The sequence below is a fragment of the Ahaetulla prasina genome, chromosome 4 (genome assembly GCF_028640845.1).
Source record: "Ahaetulla prasina isolate Xishuangbanna chromosome 4, ASM2864084v1, whole genome shotgun sequence".
NCBI lineage: Eukaryota > Metazoa > Chordata > Lepidosauria > Squamata > Colubridae > Ahaetulla > Ahaetulla prasina.
Genome location: NC_080542.1, coordinates 2,167,501 through 2,189,011, shown reverse-complemented (window position 1 = coordinate 2,189,011; position 21,511 = coordinate 2,167,501). Strand labels below are relative to the sequence as shown.

The following is a 21,511-nucleotide window of genomic DNA, read 5'->3' as shown; positions in this document are numbered from 1 at the left end:
CTCTTCCTTCCTTCTCTTTTTTCCCTTCCTTCCTTCCTCTCTCCTTCCTTCCTTCCTTCCTTCCTTCTCCTTCCTCCCTCCTTCCTTCCTTCTCTTTCCTTCCTTCTCTTCCTTCCTTCCTTCCTCCTTCCTCTTTCCTTCCTCTTCCTTCCTCCTTCCTCTTTCCTTCTTCCTTCCTTCCTCTCTTCCTTCCTGCCTTCCTTCCTTCCTCCTTCCCTCCTTCCTTCTTCTTCCTTCCTTCCTTCCTTCTCCTTCCTTCTTCCTTCCTTCCTCTTCCTCCCTTCCTTCCTCTCTCCTTCCTTTCCTTCTCTCTCTCTTTCCTTCCTTCCTTCCTCCTCCTTCCTTCTTTCCTTTCCTCCTCCTTCCTTCTTCTTTCCTTCCTCCTTCCTTCTCTCTCCTTCCTTCCTTCCTTCCCTCCTTCCTTCCTCCTCCCTTCCTTCTCTTTTCCTTCCTTCCTCCTTCCTTCCTTCCTTCCTTCCTTCCTTCCTTTCCTTCCTCTTTTCCTTCCTTCCTTCCTCTTCCTTCTTCCTTCCTTCCTTCCTTCCTTCCTTCCTTCCTCTTCCTTCCTCCTTCCTTCCTCCTTCCTTCCTCCTTCCTTCCTTCCTTCCTTCCTTCTTCCTTCCTTCCCTCCTCCTCTCTTCCTTCCTTCCTTCCTCTTCCTTCCTTCCTTCCTTCTTCCTTCTTTCTTTTTCTTCCTTCCTTCCTTCCTTCTTTCTTTCCTTCCTTCCTTTCCTTCCTCCTTCCTTCTCCTTCTCTTCCTCCTTCCTTCCTTCCTTCCTTTCCTTCCTTCCTCCCTTCCTCCTTCCTTCCTTCCTTCCTTCCTCCTCTCTTTCCTCCTTCCTTCCTACTTTCCTTCCTCCTCTTCCTTCCTTCTTTCTTCCTTCCTTCCTACTTTCCTTCTCTTTTCCTCCCTTCCTTCCTCTTCCTTCCTTTCCTTTGCTCCCTCCCTTCTCATTTTCCTTCCTTCCTTCCTTCCCTTTTCTTTCCTTCCTTCCTTCCTACTTTCCTTCTCTCTCTTTTCCTCTCTTCCTTCCTTTCCTTTCCTCCCTCCCTTCTCATTTTCCTTCCTTCCTTCCTTCCCTTCCTTCCTTTTCTTTCTTCCCTTCCTTCCTTCCTACTTTCCTTCTCTCTCTTTCCCTCCCCCCCTTCCTCCCTTCCTTCATTTTCTTTCTTTCCTTCCTTCCTTCCTTCCCAAACAACCCCAAGTTAAATCCTCCCCTTGGTCGTTTTTATGTGTGTGCGTGTGTCTCGCCTTCTAAAAACCGTAACTCCCCCCCACACACACACACCAAACATCCTGTACCACCCCCCTCCCCATCCCACAGAAGATGCCAGGTGCCCAGCCTCCCGGCCCACCCGGCAACCTCTCCGCATGCCCGTCTCACGAATGTGGCCTTCGCCCTCGCCTCCTGTGCCCACCGAACACGCTGCTCTCCTCCCTCCCTGCGATGCCACCTTCCCCGATGGATAGCCATTTAGGCAGGCACGACACACACCGCCAAGTGAGGAGGTGAGGGGGGCTTTCCAGCTGTGCCCGCTGGGTACGGGAGTGTCCCCCCCCCCATTCTGCCCACTCGGTCCTCCGAATTGCTCTGTGCCAAGGAAGGCAATTTGGAGGGTGCCAGGCCAGCGCTTCCCACAGGTGGTGGTCCCAGGAAGCCCCTTGAATGTGGCAGTATGTGTGTGGGGGAGGGGGGGAGGAGAAGACCCTCCCCCACGTGCATCTGTCCCAACCACCCACCCACCCCCCTCCCTCCGCTGACCACTTCTGCAGTTCGGCTTCCTTTTCCAGGCCCTGTTTGGCCATCCCGGCTGAGCCGGCCTCGGCCGGGAACCAAAATGGCTTGTGCGTTTGTTTGGTTTGTTTGTTTTGCAACCAAATACAAACCAGGTTTTGGGGGGAGCCGGTTTCGAAACCTCCCAGTTTTCCAAACCTGGAAGCTTTCGGCCTCACACACACAAACACACACACACAATGGCTCGATGTGGGATGGATTTTCTCTCTCCCCCCCCCCCTGCTTCCAGCCCAGCCATTTTTTCCAGCCCAACCATAACCCCGCATCAGCAGTCCCTGTTTTCACTGCAACCGGCCCATTCCTTCTCCTCCTCCTCCTCCTCCTCCTCCTCCTTTCTTCCTTTTCCGCATTTTCCAACTCCCTCCGGCTGCTTCCCAATTTTGCTGCGTTGCTCCAAATTTCCTCCCGGAGAAAGGCGGGCTCCTCTCCCTCCCCCCCACCCCACCCCACCCCCGAAAAAAATAAATTCGATAGCCACACCTCCTCTCGCTCATTTTTTCCTTCTTCTTTTTCCCCTGCGTTTTCTGGCACTTTTGCATCTCCACTCTTCGGCAGCCGGGATGTGCAACACTACCCAACATCGCCGGGCCTTAAATGTCTTATTTTTTTCCTCCCAACCCCCCACCCCCCAAACCTCTTTCCTCTTCCTTTCCTTCTTTTCTTTTCTTTTTTCCTTCTTTCTTTTCTTTTTTTCTTTTTTTATTTATTTATTTATTTATTTATTTATTTATTTATTATTCAAATTTATATACCGCCCTATCTCCCAAAGGACTCAGGGCGGTTCACAGGCATATAAAACATCAATATACAAATTAAAATGATCATTAAAAAACTTATTCTAATGCCCAATTATTAAAAATAGAAATATAAATATTAAAATCAATTTAAAACCCCTCTAAATTTAAAATCTACAGTCCTGCACAGATGAATAAATGTGTCTTGAGCTCTTTCTTCCCTTCCCTGCTCTTCCTTGCTATTTTTTCACACCTCCGGGCCGCCCCGTGTTCATTTGTGTGTGCGCCTTACACAAACATCCAAGCACACCCATCGCCAGAGGGCCTGTTAGAACTGCAGGGCTGGAGGGTGGGTGGGTGGGGGGCGTTCGGTGTGGACGTGGCGAGCCACAACACACAACCTTGTCACGGATGCTAAAGCTGTTGTTTTCCTCTTCTTGGCACGCGTGTGTTTCCGTTTTCTCTAAACATGGCTGGCGGGGAAGGGAGAAACGTGTCAGGTTGCGTAACCTGGAGGAAGGTGTGTGAGTACAGGTAACTCTCGACTTACAAAAACCACAATTTTTTTTGCAAAAGGTCTCGCAGCCGGGGGAAAACGTCCCTAAGGCCCATTTTTTTCCCCCAGCCCCGTCGTAACTTTGAACGGTCTGTAAAACGAACAGTTGTAAGTTGGGGAATTGCCCAACTTCAAACCGCAATTCAGCCCAACATTTCTGCCATTTGTTAAGTGAGTTTTGCCCACCGTTGTTAAGTGAATCTGATTTCTTCCCCCACCCCCCACCCCCAATTGACTTGGCTTATAAGAAGGTCGCAAAAGAGGATCACGTGACCCCGGGATACTGCAACCGTCGTAAGTACGAAATCGGTTGCCAAGAATTTCGATCACGGGGATGCTGCGACGGTCGTAAACTGAAAAAACGCCCCTTTTTTCAGCGCCGTGATAACTTCAAGCGGTCACTAAGCGAACCGTTGTAAGTCGAGGACTGCCTATTTGGCCAATCTTCACAACCACAGCTGTTAAAGTGAGACATCGGGTCGGTCAGTCTCCTCTCGTTTTGCGACCTTTCTTGCCCCCGTTGTTAAGTGAATCACTGCGGTTTTTAAGCCAGTAACACGATGCGTTGTTAAGGGAAACGGATATCTTAGTTGTTACGGATATTAACTCCGTTGTTAAGCGAATCTCGCTTACTCCGCCGACTTGGCTCGTCACAAGGTCGCAAAAACGGGTCACGCGAGACTGCGGCCATCATAAATGCGAGTCTGATGACACGCGTCCGGATTTTGATGACCTGACCACGTGGGAGGCTGCGACGGTCGTAAGCGGGGGAAAGACGATCCTAGGTCACATTTTCCCCCCCCCCAGCGCCGTCGTAACTTCGATCAGTCGCTAAACGAAGTGACGTAAGTCGAGGGTAACCTGCACAGCTGCCGTCGCGCACCGATTCGGAGACTTTTGGCATTTGCATCTGTGTGATAATTTTTTTTAAAAGACGTCGGGACAGGAGAAAGATTGCTGTGAACCCGAGGGGGGAGCTATGGATTTGGTAAGCCAAGGTGTGAGATTCACGGGTGTGTTGTCTTAAGGCATTGGGAGTTGTGACAATTTTGTGGGGCCCCCCCAGGTGTGTGTGTGTGTGTGTGTGTGTGTAGCTCTCCCTACAGATTCAGGCCTGTTTTAATACCCGTGGCACGGGTATTTTGCACAAGCGTCGGAGGACGACTTTCTCATGTGCACAGTTGTGTGTTTCTCAGGTTTGCACAACTGCCTTATAATGTTCGGGCGAGGGGAAGAGTTTGCAACGGGGTGTTCATTTCACACACACATACACACACATATTATTATTATTATTATTATTATTATTATTATTATTATTATTATTATTATTATTATTATTATTATTATTATTTGCATTTATATCCCGCCCTTCTCCGAAGACTCAGGGCGGCTTACACTATGTCAAGCAATAGTCTTCATTCTATTTGTATATTTATATACAAAGTCAATTTATTTCCCCCAACAATCTGGGTCCTCATTTTACCTACCTTATAAAGGATGGAAGGCTGAGTCAACCTTGGGCCTGGTGGGATTTGAACCTGCAGTAATTGCAAGCAGCTGCTGTTAATAACAGACAGACTTAGTCTGCTGAGCCACCAGAGGCTCATACACACACACCTCTCCCCTGAATCTGACGCAACTCGGCACAAGTGTGATGCATTCATAAAAAACCATCTCGTCCTTCGGTCTCTGCAGCCAGGACTCCTGGCTGGGAGAATAGCACACCTGGTGCCCTTCCAGATGGGTGGGCATCGGGCCCCTGAATCCCAGGGCCCCTGGCACGCGCGGTGTGCCAAAGCTGATCCGAATAGCCGTGACCCATTTTCAAAGGAGGCAGCCGACAGGCCTTCCCTCCCAGATGCAAACGGATGGAAACTTTAAAAACAAAATAACACTACGACAAAGTTGTGGGTTTCCTCCAGTGTGGCGAATTGCGTTGAGTGAAAGTCGTAGGTGCTTCGTCACTGGAGGTTTTTTTTGTCTGAAATGGTATAAGGGTCTCCTGCTTGAGCAGGGGGTTGGACTAGATGACCTCGCAGGTCCCTTCCAATTCTTTGATGATCGATTGATAAAGCCAAGGGGAGAAAAATAAGCATTTACAGGTACGGTAGCCCTGTTAGGCTTAACGACGACAGCTGAGCCCAAAATATATGTTGCTAAGTGAAGCATTTTGTTCCAAGAGAGTTTCGGCCCATTTTATGACATTTCTCACCAAAAGTTTGTTAAATGAATCGCGGCGGTTGTTCCAGTTAGGTTTGCGATGCGAATTCGGCCTCCCCCACGGACTTGGCTTGTCAGAAGGTCGCAAAAGGGGGATCACGTGACCCCCAGGAGAGCTGCGACCCGCTATAGCCGTCCGTCAGTTTGTCAGGAGTCTGAATTTCGATCGCGTGACCACATGGGTCGTAAGTGTGAAAAACGGTCGTAAGTCGCTTTTTTCCCCCCAATCCGTTGCAACTTTGAACGTCACTGGATGAACGTGACCTGCTTGTAATACACACCTGGAATATTACAATGCATCTAGTTTTGGTCCCCAGGTTAACAAAAAAAGATGTTGAGACTTTTGGAAAAAGTGCAGAGAAGAGCAACTCAGAGGATCAAAGGCTTAAAGGAGACTAAAACATAGGAAGGACGGTTGCAGGATTTGGGTTTAGCCGGTCTAGAGGAAAGAAGAAGTAGGGGGGACATGATAGCAGTCTTCCAGTATTTGTGGGGCTGCCCCAAAGAAGAGGAGGGGGTCAAACTATTCTCCAAAGCCCCAGAGGGCAGGACAAGAAACAACGGATGGAAACTCATCAAGGAGAAAAGCAACTTAGAAATTTCCTAACTGTGAGGACAATTAACCAGTGGAACTCCTTGCCACCGGAAGTTGTAGGTGCTCTTATCACTGGAGTTTTTTAAGGAGACCCTAGGCAGCCATTTGTCTGGAATGGTATGAGGTCTCCTGCTAGACTGGAAGACCTTCAAAGTCCCTTTCAGCGCTAGTCCGATATTAGATATTAATCTCAAATGGTCGGGTCTCCCGCTTGGGAAGGGGGCTGGACTAGAAGATCTCCAAGGTCCCTTCCATTATTGTCAAATTGTGCAGGGTCTCCCGGCTGAGCAGGGGGTTGGACTAGATGACCTCCAAGGTCCTTTCCCTTATATGACATATTGATGTTAAACGCTGCAGAGTCTCCTGCCTGAGCAGGGGGTTGGACTAGATGACCTCCAGGGTCCCTTCCATTATATGACATATTGATGTCAAATGGTGCAGGGTCTCCTGCCTGAGCAGGGGGGTTGGACTAGATGACCTCCAGGGTCCCTTCCATTATATGACATATTGATGTCAAACGGAGCAGGGGGGGTTGGACTAGATGACCTCCAGAGTCCCTTCCATTATATGATATTGATGTCAAACGGTGCAGGGTCTCCCGGCTGAGCAGGGGGGTTGGACTAGATGACCTCCAGGGTCCCTTCCATTATATGACATATTGATGTCAAACGGAGCAGGGGTTGGACTAGATGACCTCCAGGTCCCTTCCATTAAATGACATATTGATGTCAAGCGGAGCAGGGGTTGGACTAGATGACCTCCAGAGTCCCTTCCATTATATGACATATGTCAAACGGTGCATGGTCTCCCGGCTGAGCAGGGGGTTAGACTAGATGACCTCCAGGGTCCCTTCCATTAAATGACATATTGATGTCAAACGGAGCAGGGGGATTGGACTAGATGACCTCCAGAGTCCCTTCCATTATATGACATTTGATGTCAAACGGTGCAGGGTCTCCCGGCTGAGCAGGGGGGTTGGACTAGATGACCTCCAGGGTCCCTTCCATTATATGACATATTGATGTCAAACGGAGCAGGGGGGGTTGGACTAGATGACCTCCAGGGTCCCTTCCATTAAATGACATATTGATGTCAAACGGAGCAGGGGGGGTTGGACTAGATGACCTCCAGAGTCCCTTCCATTATATGACATATGTCAAATGGTGCATGGTCTCCCGGCTGAGCAGGGGGTTAGACTAGATGACCTCCAGGGTCCCTTCCATTAAATGACATATTGATGTCAAACGGAGCAGGGGGATTGGACTAGATGACCTCCAGAGTCCCTTCCATTATATGACATATGTCAAACGGTGCAGGGTCTCCCGGCTGAGCAGGGGGGTTGGATTAGATGACCTCCAGGGTCCCTTCCCGCTCTCTCCCTATCGATCGATTTGCCAAGAAGGCCTGCCGGTGTTTTTCCCTGGAGAATTTCCGCCTGGTCCTCGTTCAAGGTTGCTTCGGCCTCTCCCTCCTGCCTTCTGGGGGGGCGGGGGGGTTGTTTCGGATTTTTTCTTCTTCTTTCCTTTCCTTTTCCTGCCAATTCCCGCCTGGCCACTTCGGCGGCCGGAGAGAAGAGAGAGAGAAGAGAGTCTCTTTGCAAGGAAAGGTCACAGCGATGGAAACTTTCCATGCTGCGCAGCCGGATGCGAGATCTTCCTTCGTTCCGCCGCTCGGACGTCGTCTGACCTTGGAGACGACGGGGCCGGCGCAAATCAAATCGAAATTATTATTACTTTTTTTTTATCTTGGCGAACCAAAATTCAAACCGGCTGAAAAATATAATCCTCGAATTACAGCCGTCCGTCGAGTGACCGTTCGGGGGAGTGTGGGGGGTGGGAGGGGGAAGGGACTTTAAGTTTAAAGTTTAAAAACGTTAAAATGGTTTTTTTTTTACATTTAAATCCGGGGCAGCCATCCATCCCTCCCTCCCCCTTCCCCCCCCCCCCCGGCGGTCACACTATCAAAATTCAGACGCTCCGGCCACAGGCTCGTCTTTACGACGGCCCCGTGAATTGGCGACCTTTGGGCGAGCAAAGCCACGGGGGGGGAGGGCGGGGGGGGAGCGAGAACCGGATTCAACCGGACAACCGTGGGACTCCACGTCGATTCACTTAACGGCAGTGTGTGTGTGTGAGGAAGGTCGTAAAACGGGGCGAACGCCCGCTTCCACGTCTCCCTTAAGTAGCGGAAACGGGGTTCGGTCCAGGGCTGGCGGTATTCCGTTGTTTTGGGGATGGGGGTTTCGCCAGCAGCTCCCCCACCAGGGAGAAAGGTAAACCAGGATAGCCTGTCGCTTTCTTTCGCCCGCCAGGAAACTCGGACAAGTTATGGCTTGAGCTCAACATGGCTTATGGACGGTTTCCGGGTTGTTGTTTTTTTCCCCTTGGCAACCTCTTGCGTGGGGAGGGGGTCCTTCTCCTCTTAGCCCAGGAATGCAGAGCGACAAGTCCTGCCTGGGTCTGTTTGCATGAAGAAGAAGAGCCTGAGGGGGTCTGTGTTATTTGACACACACACACACACACACACAGAGGCACTTGGTTGTTGTTGTTGTTGTTATTGTTGTAGCGCCGTCCAAATAGTTCGGTTTGGCTTTGCAGAGGGTGTGGCTGGCACAATCTACTTCCTGTTCGGCGTGGGCTCTGTGTGTGTGTCGTTGCGTGTTGAAAAAGTTGAGAACTTTTCAGCTGGGTGGACTTCAACTCCCAGAATTCCCCCAGCCCGGCTGTGCGGAATTCTAGGAGTCGAAAGTCCCACCCGGCTTAAAAAGTTTTCCGACTTAAAATGAACACCGATCGAAAACGTAGGTGGTCCTCGACTTAACGACACAGCTCGTTTAGGGACTGTATTTTCAACTGGGGTCCCTTTTTCACACTTAACGAGCATTGCGGCCTCCCCCCCCCTCCCCCGGTGTATCACGTGTCGAAATTCAGACGCTCGGCAAGCGCTTCGTATTTATGATGGTGGCAGTGTCCTGGAGTCGTGGGATCCCCTTTGGCGACCGACCGACCGGGTTTGCTTAACGGCCGTGTTACCAACTTAACAACCACGGTGATTCACTGAACGACCGTGGCAGGAAAGTTCGTAAAATGGGGCAAAACTCACCTAACAAATGGTTCACTCAGCAAGAGAAATTGGGGGCTCCATTGAGACTGTAAGTCAAGGACTACCTGTGGAATGTAGGATAGGATAGGATAGAAATTACTATGAAATGGAATAGAATTAGAAATAGAATAGCATAGAATAGAATAGAAAATATGGAATGGAATGGAATGGAATGGAATGGAATGGAATGGAATGGAATGGAATGGAAGAGAAGAGAAGAGAAGAGAAGAGAAGAGAAGAGAAGAGAAGAGAAGAGAAGAGAAAATATGGAGTGGAATGGAATGGAATAGAATAGAATAGAATACAATAGAATAGAATAGAAAATATGGAATGGAATAGAATAGAATAGAATAGAAAATATGGAGTGGAATGGAATGGAATGGAATGGAATGGAATGGAATAGAATAGAATAGAATAGAATAGAAAATATGGAATGGAATATATTAGAGAATGGAATGGAATAGAATTAGAATAGAATTGAATAGAAAATATGGAATGGAATGCAATGGAATAGAGAATGGAATGGAATAGAATAGAATAGAGAATGGAATGGAATGGAATAGAAAATATGGAATGGAATAGAATAGAATAGAATACAATAGAATAGAATAGAAAATATGGAATGGAATATATTAGAGAATGGAATGGAATAGAATTAGAATAGAATTGAATAGAAAATATGGAATGGAATGCAATGGAATAGAGAATAGAATAGAATAGAATACAATAGAATACAATAGAATAGAATAGAAAATATGGAATGGAATAGAATAGAATAGAATAGAAAATATGGAGTGGAATGGAATAGAATAGAATAGAATAGAATAGAATAGAATAGAAAATATGGAATGGAATATATTAGAGAATGGAATGGAATAGAATTAGAATAGAATTGAATAGAAAATATGGAATGGAATGCAATGGAATAGAGAATGGAATGGAATAGAATAGAATAGAGAATGGAATGGAATAGAATTAAAATTACAATTACAATTAGAATAGAATAGAATAGAGAATGGAATGGAATGGAATAGAATTAAAATTAGAATTAGAATAGAATAGAATAGAATAGAATAGAATAGAATAGAATAGAATAGAATAGAACAGAACAATAGCAGAGTTGGCAGGGACCTTCGAGGTCATCTAGTCCAACCCTCTGCTTAGGCAGGAAACCCTATAACCATTTCAGACAAATGGTTGTCTAATCCCGTCTTTAAAAATGTCCCCTCTCTTCTTTAGAAAAATGGCTCCTATATTATTATTTTTTTTCCGCTAGTTTCTAAAACACCAGGAACAACATGAACCCATAACCGGTTTAGCCAATAATGCATTTTGTCTGGTGAAAAAAAACCCCACGGCTTTTCCATTGGCTCCGGAATGCGGCGAGGTTTGGATGGAGTAATCTTTTTTATTATTTTTTTGTCTTTTTCTTTTTAAAGGAACAGCAACCTCCATTTTTGGATATATATATATATATATATTTGTTTTCTGAGATTTTCGCGGGTGTTCGTATGTAGGTCTTTGGTTATTCGGGTTTTCTCCCACGTAAAATTGGAAGTGTCTTGGCGACGTTTCAACGAAGTCTCATTCGTCATCTTCAGGCTTCAGCTTCGTGCTTCTGGGAGCAATGTGTGATCGCAGCTGTATACATATATAAATATATACATATATATATATGTATGTATGTATGTATGTATATATATATTTCCTCTCCTGGTATCCATTTGTGTTTCGTTCTGGGGTCTTCTTTGATTGTTCGCTAATTCGGGCCTCCATCCTGATGGTTTTTGGCTTTTTTGTTTGTTTTTTTTGTTTGCAAGCTCTCAGGATGCTTTGGAGGCCGGAAACACACACACAAAAGACACACACACAAAAGATATAAACTAGGGTTTGGGTGTTTCCGTGGTGTTGTTTTCTGGTTAATGATTTGCTAGGCTTTGGACTAATCCTTTATCCCTGCCCGATTGGAAAGGACGCTGGCTTCCTTTGAGGCTACTTATTAGATTAAGGTTGGGATCTGCTGATGTTGGGAGCGACGAGAACAAGCCAGGATAGCCGTTCACACACAACACACACATACACCGTCATCTGGGTGTTGCAGTCGTTGCTCGCTTGCAACACTGGGTATCAGGGCCTCGGTCGGCTTGCAGAATTAATCCGAATTAATTTACACCGCACTTCCTCAGTATTTGCGCCCGACACATTTGCATGCGTGTCCTTTTGCGGCTCCTCGTCCTGATGTCACAACCGCGCCAAGCTGGATCCAGGACCGCCGAACCCTGAATGTTGGCTAGTCTCAGATCCAGCTGCCGGGCCTTGATCGTGCAAGATTTTTTTGATGAGAATTGCACTCGGATGTTTGTGCTTCAAAAGAACACAAAAGTGCATTTTCTCCCGTGCATCCTGTGATTTTTGCTCTAGGCCTGGGCTTGTGTTTTTTTTAAAAAGAATTGACAGTTGGAAGGGACCTTGGAGGTCTTCTAGTCCCACCCCCTGCTTAAGCAGGAAACCTGATACAGGTAGTCCTTGACTTAACGGGCCCCAATGGGGGCCAAAATTTCTGTTGTTCGGGAGACGTTTGTTAAGTGAGTTTGGCCTATTTTATGGCCTTTCGTGCCAGAGTCGTTAAGTGAATCTCTGCAGTTAATAAAGTAGCATCCCGGTCCTTAAGTGAATCTAGCTTCCCCGTTGACTTTGCTTGTCGGAAGGCCACAAAAGGGGGACGACATGACTCCGGGGACATTGCAACAAGTCATAAATATGAGTCAATTGCCAAGAATGTGGATCGCGTGACCACTGGGGGGCGGGGCGTCGTTAACTGTGAGAAACGGTCGTAAGCCACTTTCGTTTCAGTGCCGCTGTGACTTTGAACGGCCACTAAGTGAACTGTTGTAAGTCGAGGACGACCTGCAAAAAACTTCAGACAAATGGTTGCCCAATGTCTTCTTAAAAAACTTCCGGTTCTGGTGGCAAGCCGTTCCACTGGTTAGTTGTTCTCACCGTTAGGAAATTCCTCCCTTCCTTCTAGGTTGTTTCTCTCCTTGATGAATAGAAGTAGAGGTAGAAATAAGAACAGAAACAGAAATAATAGAAATAGAACAACAGGGTTGGGAGGGACCTTGGAGGTCTTCTAGTCCAACCCTCTGCTCAAGCAGGAGACCCTACACCGTTCCTGACAAATGACTGTCCAGTCTCTTCTTAAAAACCACCAGTGGTAGAGCACCTACAACTTCTGGTGGCGAGTTGTTCCACTGGTTAATGTCGGGAAATTTCTCCTTCCTTCCAGGTTGCTTCTCTCCTTGGTTAGTTTCCATCTGTGGCTTCTTCTCCTGCCTTCACGGGCTTTGGAGAATAAGTTGACCCCCCCTCTTCTTTGGGGCAGCCCCTCAAATATTGGAAGACCACTAGATACGTCCTCCTTTTCATCAAACTAGACATCCCCAATTCCAGCAACCGTTCTTCCTATGTTTTATCCTCCAGCCCCCTAAATCCTCTTCGTCGCTCTTCTCCGCACTCTTTCCAGAGTCTCAAAACGTCTGTTTTTTTTTTAATATCGTGGCGACCCAAACTGGAGGCGGCCTTCCAGATGTGGCCTTTGCTAAGGCTTTGCGAAGCGGTATTCGCGCTCGGACGTTAATCTGGATTCGACCTCTCTGTTAATGCTAACGGTTAGTTTCGAATCCGTCGTGTCGGAGAAGAGGTGAGCCTCCCCTTCTCCTCTTGCAAATTTTATTTTATTATTATTATTTTTTTTGCTCCATGGTTGCTCCTCTTTTTTTCAATTCCCGTCGCTTTGATGTACACCGAGAGCATATGCACCAAGACAAATTCCTTGTGTGCGCAATCACACTTGGCCAATAAAGAATTCTATTCTTCTTTTTTCCGGCGTTTCATCACTCTTATTCCGCGAAAAAACCGGGCCGCTGAATGCCGTTAAAGAGGGCACCGAGAGCTGACCCACATTTCCCAATTTTCATCGGTTTCCCATGGAGGCGAAACACATTTTCCTGCTGTTATAGAATAGAATAGAATAGAATAGAATTTTTTATTGGCCAAGTGTGATTGGACACACAAGGAATTTGTCTTGGTGCATAGGCTCTCAGTGTACATAAAAGAAAAGATACGTTCATCAAGGTACAACATATATTCGCTTCCTAAGCTTCTACAGATGGTCCTCGTCTTAACGACCGGAACCGAGCCCCAAAATTTCTCTTGCTAACTTTAGATGGTGCTTCCGTGAGTTTTGCTTCAGTTTCGCGACCTTTCTTGCCACCGTCGTTAAGTGAAGCGAGTCGCTCGGTTGTTAACCGAATCAGGCTTCCCCCCACTGGCTTGGCTGGTCGGAGGGGGAAACGACCCTGCACCCGTCCTAAATTATGGGTTAACAAACAGTTCACTTAGTGACGGCGCCGAAAAAAGTGACTGGTGACCATTTTTCACACTTATTCACCATTGCAGTCTCTCGGGGGGGGGTGTTGTCACGTGATCCAAATTCAGCCGCTTAGTAACCGACTCATATTTATGACGGTTGCAGCATCCCGGGGTCACGTGATCCCCTTTTGCGGCCTTCTGAGAAGCGAAATTGATAGGGAAGCCAGATTCACTTAACGGCGGTGTTACTAACGTAACAACGGCATTGATTCTCTTAACAACCGTGGCAAGAAACCCCGTAAAACGGGGTTTCACCAATGTCTCGCTTAGCCACGGATATTTTGGGGTTCAATTCTAGCCATAAGTCAAGGACTACTTATATAGGGTCTCTTGCTTGCGCTGCGGCGGGTGGGGTTGGACTAGAAGATCTCCAAGGTCTCTTTCAACTCTTGTTATTCCGTTATTCTGTTGTTATTCCATTGGAGGGGTGGCCCATCGTGCACAGACTCCGCCATTTGGGGTCGAAGAACTTTTCTAGCTTCTCTTTAAAGCTTTAAAGCTTTCGCTGTAGACCGGATATAGAGGAGAGCGATCCTAATATTATTTTTAGCGCTCGGAAGCTGCCACCGTTGGCGTTTCACAGCTTCCGTGCGTGTGAATCCAGTGGCATTCCTCGCTAACAGTTTCGGGGAAAGGAGGTTAAAAAAAAATAAATAGAAGCGTTTTTCTATTTTTAAGCGACGCACCCGACAATCTTTTCCCAAAGAATTTTTCCAGCTTGTCAACTTGGACGCGGGGCGGACTTCAACTCCCAGAATCCCCCCCCCCCAGAAAGCCAGTCTAAACTTAGCTGGGTGGGGAATTCTGGGAGTTGTATTCCCCCTCCCCAATCAAGTTGCCACGGTTAAGAAAAAAAGGAATCATTTTTAAAAAAAAACACACTTTTATCTTGGTTCTTAGTCCCGGCCCCAAAGCTTCTCACAAAATAATCTGGTGTTTGCAAATGTTATTATTATTTTTTTCTTTTCTAAACGGCTTCTAATCACTGCGTCTTTTTTTTTGTGTGTGTGTGCTTTTAAACACACTGGGGAATGGAGGGAAAACACCGCTTGCAATACCCCTGAAGCTTGCAGGAATGGGCAAAACTTCCCCCAAACCTATCAATTCTATTTCTCCAGACATCCAACGGAGGTTTCCAAGGAGTTGCTTCTAATGAGGAATATAATTTTAATCCTAGCCCTTCTAGGAGGGTGCTTTTTTTCATGCCTCCCTGGAGGCTAGCTTTTAAAAACTCATATAGCATTTCTACGTTGCTAAGATAGCTTGGGCCTGTCTCTTGCAAAGATTTAAACGTAAAGACGGTTGGACAGACCCGAATCCCTCTGGGCGGATGCCACCAACCGACCCACCCACCTCTCCCGATTTTGGCCTGTGAGATCCCGACTTAGGTGGGAAACTCTGGTTCTTTGGGCTGTTGTTTGACCTCAAACGTGTCGTCCATGCCTGCATTTCGCTTTTGCGAAAAGGAAAACAAGTCGAGCCGGAGATAGTTTTGCAAAAAAAAAAAAAACAAGTCAGCCAGCCAGGCAGCCAGCAAGCTCCTGGGCTTTCTAGACAAAATGCAGATTATTTTGTTATTCAAACAGTCGAAGGGAGGCCGGAGGGGCGCTCAGAACTACGGACGGTTTGAATTTGGGGTAATGGGGTGCCCCTTTTATCTGTCTGTCTATATCTGTCTGTCTATCGGTCTATGTATCTATTATCTCTCTCTGTTTATCATCTATTACCTACTGTATCTATCTACCTCTCTCTCTCCATCTATATCTCTATCAGTATCTATCTGTATCTATTCTCTCCATCTATTGTCTGTCTGTCTCTTTGTCTGTCCCTCTGTTTCTCCATCATCTATATGTTATCTATCTGTCTGTCTCTATTTATCTCTTTCTGTCTCTATCATCTATTATCTATGTCTATATAATTTATCATTATATCTATCATGTATCATCTCTCTCTCTCTGTTTATTTATCATCTATTAAATGGGTCTGTCTATATCTAATCTATCTATCTTATATCTATCATCTATCTATCTATCTATCTATCTATCTATCTATCTATCTATCTATCTATCTATCATCATCTCTATGTATCATCTCTCTATATTTATGTCTTATCTCTCCATTGTCTGTCTGTCTACCATCCATCCATCCATCCATCCATCATCTACCTCTTTGTCTCTGTCTGTCTCTGTCTATTATCTAGCCATCTATTGTCTGTCTGTCTGTCTGTCTGTCTGTCTCTCTCACTCTCTCTATTTCTCCATTATCTATATGTTATCTGTCTGTCTCTATTTCTCTCTTTCTCTATCATCTCCGTCTATATAATTTATCGCTATACCTATCATGTATCATCTATCACTCTCTGTCTATTTATCATCTATTATCTGGATCTGCCTATATCTATCTATCTGTCTGTCTGTCTGTCTGTCTGTCTGTCATCTATCTATCTTCTATCTATCCTTTCATCTCTAAGTATCATCTCTCCTATCTATGTCTATTATCTCTCCATTGTCTGTCTGTCTGTCTATCATCCATCTATCTTATCTATCTATCTATCTATCTATCTATCTATCTATCTATCTATCTATCTATCTATCTCTCTCTCTCTCTCTATCTATCCATCCATCCATCCATTCATCCAACCATCCATCCATCCATCCACCCACCCACCCACCCATCCATCCATCCATCCATCCATCCATCCATCCATCTATCTATCTATCTATCTATCTATCATCTACCTCTTTGTCTCTGTCTATTATCTATCCATCTGTCTGGCTATTTTTCAATATGTCTGCCTGCCTCCCCCCCCCCCCCCCGCCTCCGCTCTTGCTATGTCTGTGTGTCTCTGCTGTCTTGCTGTCTCTCAGATTTATTCACTGCCCTCCTGTGATTCTGGGCGCTTTACAATAAACCAATATTTTCTTTTCTTGCGCAGAGGGTCCAGCCCAGCCCCATCGGGAGAAAGCAGCATGAAGAGCAACCGGTGCCCGGATGCCCACTAGGTCTGGCCAGCTTGTCTAGGTAAGGCAACATCCTTCCTTTGATCACTTTCTTTTTTTTTTTTTGGTGGGTCTTGCAAAGGTCTCCTCCGGGCAAGGGGCTCCGGGAAAGGCCTGGTGGGTCCGGACCGCCATTTCCCAGAATCCCCTCCTTCCGGCGTGGTCCTCCAGGAGGGAGTCCCAGATCTACGTCTTGCAAGGGCATCCCTTGGCAAGGTCTGGTCTAGCCCACACCGTCTCTATGGAAATGGCGGGTTCCCGGTTCCCATCTCCATAGCAACCAGGGCTGTATCTAGGCCAGCCACTCTTTTCTCCACGGCAACGGTGCCGGGATGTAGGCCGGACCCCAAATATCGAGACCTTGACAACCGATGTCTGCTTGGTGTGTGTGTGTGTGTGTGTGGCTCACTTATGGGACGTCTCTTCCTCTTGACCCCCCCTTTTTTTTTGGTAGCTTCTCAATGCCTTCCATCATAGTTTGCTGGACTTTTCCTACTTTTTTTTGGGAAAATAAGAAGTTTCACCTTGCCGGCTTGGAACAATGCTAGGCCTGCATCCCGTTGCCATGGCAACATCAAAGGCAGCCAGGCTTTGGACCTCTCTTCCTGCTGCGGGGGCAGGGGGTGGGTGGACGGACCGACTACAACGCCAAGCATTCCCAGCCAGGCTGGGCGAGAGCCATAACTCAGATATCCGAAGAACCCACGTTCTTGGGTCCAGCAAGGCTTGCAAAGTTCGCTTCCGTCAGCCGACGTCGGCCTTTCGAACCCAGCTTCCTCCGCTGAGGATGGGGATGGGACCGAGACGGCCCGACGGATTCTCCGCTTAGCTTTGAGTCAGTTTCCGTAATGGGGATGGGGTCTTCGCGAAGGCGAGAAAACAACCACCTGCCCTTGCCCACCCACCCACCCACCCATCCCGTCCCTTCCCCAATTGTCCACTCATGGCTACTTGGGTTCTGCAAATTTGAATGCCGCTGAGATATACCCTCAAGCCCCCTAAAGTGTCCATGGGGTGAAACATTAGATGCAAGCTGGCATCGGACATAGGTTGGCTTTGGATGCTGGCTTAGGATCCTATAGGTTATATTTTGCGGTTTAAAACTGGGGTGGGTGGGTGGGTCTTCAAACATGGCGACTTTGAAGACTTCGTGGACTTCAACTCCCAGAATTCCCCAGCAGGCAAGGGTTTCCCAGAATTCAGCACGGATAGGACGAGAACCAAGGCGCCTAGACTAGCTTTATTGCCATTTTCGATAAGGATCGCTTTCTTAATAGAGGGTGGGTACGCGGGTAAACATAATATATCTTGATATCCAGCAAAATGGGGGGAGGGGGAAATTAGCTGGTTAGGGAATTCTGGGAGTTGAAGTCCACAAGCCGCCATGTTTGGAGACCCTTGGTCTAAACCAGGGGTCTCCAACCTTGGTCCCTTTAAGACTTGCGGACTTCAACTCCCAGAGTTCCTCAGCCAGCTTTGCTTAGGGATTTGCTTAGCAACCGTGCCCAAAAACGGTTATAAAAGCAGGTGCAATTCATTGACCAACAACCTGGTTTAGCAATGTAAGTTGCCGTCCCAATTTTTGGTCGCAAGTCGAGGACTGTCTTCACAGGTAGCCTTTGGCTTAACAACAGTTTGCTTAGTGACCGTTCGAACTTACAACGGCACTGAAAAAAGTTGACTCACGACCGTTTTTCACACTTAACGAGAGTTGCCGCGTCCTCCTGGTCAAAACCCAGGCACTTGGCAACCGACTCGTATTTATGATGGTGGCATTGTCCTGGGGTCACGTGATCCCCTTTTGCGACCGTCGGACGAGCAAAGCCAAGGGAGAAGCCCGATCCGCTTAACAACCATGTGACCAACTTAAAACAACGGCAGCGATTCAGTTAACGCCTGATGGCAAGAAAAGTCGTAACGCGGGGCAAAACTCACTTGCCCTGCCGGACCACATAAATTGTGGATTCTACTGCGGTCGTAAGTCGAGGACTACCTATACAACCAGGGTCCTGCGGGTGGGCGCTGCCTTAGGAGGCTTCCAGCACCCTTTTCAAATCCTGTTGGCGCGACAGCTACCCCAATACCTGGATGAAGCCGTCTATCTAGACCCGTTCCAGTCCGGCTTCCGACCCGGGTACAGCACGGAGACAGCTTTGGTGGCATTGGTGGATGATCTCTGGAGGGCCAGGGACAGGGGTTATTCCTCTGCCCTGGTCCTATTAGACCTCTCAGCGGCTTTTGATACCATCGATCATGGTATCCTGCTGTGCCGGTTGGGGGGATTGGGAGTGGGAGGCACCGTGTACCGGTGGTTCTCCTCCTATCTCTCTGACGATGCATGAGCGGTGTTGACAGGGGCAGAGGTCGACCGCGAGGGACCTCACTTGTGGGGTGCCGCGGGGTCGATTCTCTCGCCTTCTGTTCAACATCTACATGAAACCGTTGGGTGAGATCATCAGTGGCTTTGGGGTGAGATACCAGCTGTACGCTGATGACACCCAGCTGTACTTCTCCACCCCAGGCCACCCCAATGAAGCTGTTGAAGTGCTGTCCCGGTGTGTGGAAGCCGTACGGGTCTGGATGGGGAGAAACAGGCTCAAGCTTAATCCTTCCAAGACGGAGTGGCTGTGGATGCCGGCACCCCGATTCAGTCAGCTGCAGCCGCGGCTGACTGTTGGAGGCGAGTTATTGGCCCCAAAGGATAGGGTGCGCAACTTAGGTGTCCTCCTGGATGAACGGCTGTCGTTTGAAGATCATTTGACGGCCGTCTCCAGGGGGGCCTTCCACCAGGTTCGCCTGGTTCGGCAGTTGCGCCCCTTCCTTGATCGGGATGCCTTGTGCACGGTCACTCATGCGCTCGTTACCTCTCGCTTGGATTATTGTAATGCTCTCTACATGGGGCTCCCCTTGAAGTGCACTCGGAGGCTTCAGTTAGTCCAGAATGCAGCTGCGCGGGTGATAGAGGGAGCTCCGCGTAGCTCCCATATAACACCGCTCCTGCGCAGACTGCACTGGCTGCCTGTGGCCTTTCGAGTGCACTTTAAGGTGCTGGTTACGACCTTTAAAGCGCTCCATGGCTTAGGGCCTGGGTACTTACGGGACCGCCTGCTGTTACCACATGCCTCCCACCGACCCGTACGCTCTCACAGAGAGGGACTTCTCAGGGTGCCGTCCGCCAAGCAATGTCGGCTGGCGGCCCCCAGGGGAAGGTCCTTCTCTGTGGGGGCTCCCACACTCTGGAACGAACTTCCCCCGGGTTTACGCCAAATACCTGACCTTCGGACCTTCCGTCGCGAACTGAAGACGCATCTTTTTATTCGCGCGGGGCTGTCTTAAATTGAATTTTATCAAATTTTTAAAATTCTTATTAACTAATTTTAAATGGGGTTTTAGCTCACTGTATATTTTAATTTTCAGGCCAATTTTAAAATAAGTTTTTTTAGTTGCATTTTAAATTATATATTGTACTGTCTGTTTTATTTTTGCCTGTACACCGCCCTGAGTCCTTCGGGAGAAGGGCGGTATAGAAATCAAATAAATAATAATAATAATAATAATAAAGCTTCTCTCTTTGTTGGGCTGTCTCTCTCTCTGGGCCCATTTTCCAGATGGGGAAAACTGAGGCAGGGCACGAGAGGCTTCATTTCCTCCGCACTGGCTCCTCTCCGTCAGCCCCCCCCCTCCAACCAGCTCGATGACAAAGCCAATTCTCCTAATTGGATTTTTTTTCTTTCTTTCTTCTCAGCGCGCAGGATTGAAACCTTTAATTTATCTTCCCTCTGAGTTTACTCGGAGCAAGATAAACGGCATTTTTTCTCCGAGGTCTTGGGGGGGGGGGTGGCTTGAGGCCGTCTTGGCCAAGGTCATCTCCTGGGTTGGCATCTGGACACAGCGCTGAGAGGCCATTGGGTGCCAGCCCAGCCCAGTCCAGGGGAGCAGATTTTCAAGGGTGGGAAATACCCCGGCAGCCTTCTCAAGTCCCTATTTATTCTATTTTTTTTTTTTTTTTATTAACTTATCAAATCTGCACCCGGCCCATCTCGCCAAAGGCAATTTTTGCATTTGCGATATTGCTCTATCTGAGGCCTGCAAGTTTCCCCAGGATGAGCAAAGGAGCAGGCCCTCCGAATTAGAAAAATATATATATATATACTTTTTTATTTTATTTTGAGAGGTCCAAATTCGGGTTTCTTTCTTTTGAAACATGCTTCTCACTTTCTCTCTTTCTCTTTCTCTCCGTTTTCTCTGTTTTTCTCTCCCTTTCCCTTTCTATTTTTTTTCTCTCTTCCTCTCTTTTTCTTCTTTCTCTCTCTTTCTCTTCCTCTGTCTCTGTTTCTTTCTCTCTCTTTTTTCTCTTTCTATCCCTTTCTTTTTCTCTCTCTCTTCCTCTTTCTTTCCTTCTTTCTCTCTCGCTCACTTCCTCTCTTTCTGTTTTTTCTCTTTCTCTCTCTTTTTCTCCCTTTCTTTTCTCTCTCTCTTTCTTTTCTCTTTTCTCTCTCCTTTCTTTTCTTTCTCTCCTTTCTTTTCTCTCTTTTTCTCTTTCTCTCTCTCTCTCTTTTCTTTCTCTTTTCTCCCTTTCTTCTCTCTCTCTCTCTCTCACTTTCTTTCTTTTCTCCTTTCTTTTCTCTCTCTCTCTTCCTCTTCCTCTTTTCTCTCCTTCTCTCTCCTTTTCTCTCTCCTTTCTTTCTCTCTCTTTCTTTTCTTTTTCTCTCTCTCTCTTTTTCTCTTTTTCTTTCTCTCTCTTCCTCTCTCTCTCTTCCTCTCTCTTCCTCTCCCTCTTTCTCTCTTTTTCTCTCTCCCTTTTTCTTTCTCTCTCTTTTTCTTTCTCTCCCTTTCTTTTCTCTCTCTTTCTCTTTTTTCTCTTCTCTCTCTCTCTTTTCTTTCTCTCTTTTTCTCCCTTTCTTCTCTCTCTCTCTCTTTCTCTCCTCTTTTCTCTCCCTTTTCTCTCCTTTTCTCTCTCTCCTTTCTCTTTTCTCTCTCACTTTCTTTCTTTTCTCCCTTTCTTTTCTCTCTTCCTCTTCCTCTCTTTTTCTCTCTCCCTTTCTTTCTCTCTCTTTTCTTTCTCTCTCCTTTCTTCT

The 21,511-nt window shown here is 47.2% G+C and overlaps 1 protein-coding gene across 1 annotated transcript in view; it reads left to right on the top strand.

The window, feature by feature from the left end:
* ZBTB4 (zinc finger and BTB domain containing 4) overlaps nt 1-21,511 on the top strand; it is a 39,025-nt gene that overhangs the window by 1,134 nt on the left and 16,380 nt on the right. Inside the window, exon 2 of the mRNA XM_058181578.1 lies at nt 16,370-16,455. The gene's annotated coding sequence lies outside the window, so the exon portion shown is untranslated. The remainder of the gene's footprint in view (nt 1-16,369; nt 16,456-21,511) is intronic.